Here is a 497-nt window from a genome sequence, read left to right as displayed (position 1 = left end):
ATATATATATATATATATATATATATATATATATATATATATATATGCACAACTAAAATCCAATAGCTATATACAATTAACGATAAAATTAATCCTAAGAGAATCATTACATACACGCATACGCACACGCGCGCACACACACACGCATATACATACAGGGTGTCTCAGAAAAATAATGCTATCACTCGTAAAGGTGTAGATTAGATTAAACTGATAAAAAATTCCTCTATCAAAAAGCCATGTAAAATTTTGAGTTATCAAAGAAGATTCGTGAATAATCACAAACAATAGATGAGTTGTGATGGCGACGTTTGCCGCCGTGTACTTATATATTAGGTCAAACTGAACAAAGAAGTCCTCTACTATTTTGTAAATAATCACGTAGATGTTTAATTATTAATTAAAGAAGATTAATTAAAGAGAATTGTTGCGCAAAAATTATATATATATATATATATATATATATATATATATATATATATATATATATATATACA

The 497-nt window shown here is 25.8% G+C and overlaps 1 protein-coding gene and 1 long non-coding RNA gene across 2 annotated transcripts in view; both read right to left on the bottom strand.

The window, feature by feature from the left end:
* Window positions 1–497, bottom strand: part of LOC116843631 (uncharacterized protein YJR142W-like) — a 78,553-nt gene that overhangs the window by 31,496 nt on the left and 46,560 nt on the right. The window lies entirely within an intron of this gene.
* The window catches only part of LOC116843639, a 17,159-nt gene that overhangs the window by 13,360 nt on the left and 3,302 nt on the right, over window positions 1–497 (bottom strand). The window lies entirely within an intron of this gene.

This window comes from Odontomachus brunneus, unplaced genomic scaffold, assembly GCF_010583005.1.
Source record: "Odontomachus brunneus isolate Ranch 3 - 2012 unplaced genomic scaffold, Obru_v1 Obru_scaffold_034, whole genome shotgun sequence".
In the NCBI taxonomy this organism is placed as follows: Eukaryota; Metazoa; Arthropoda; class Insecta; order Hymenoptera; family Formicidae; genus Odontomachus; species Odontomachus brunneus.
This window is presented reverse-complemented; position numbering and strand designations above follow the sequence as displayed.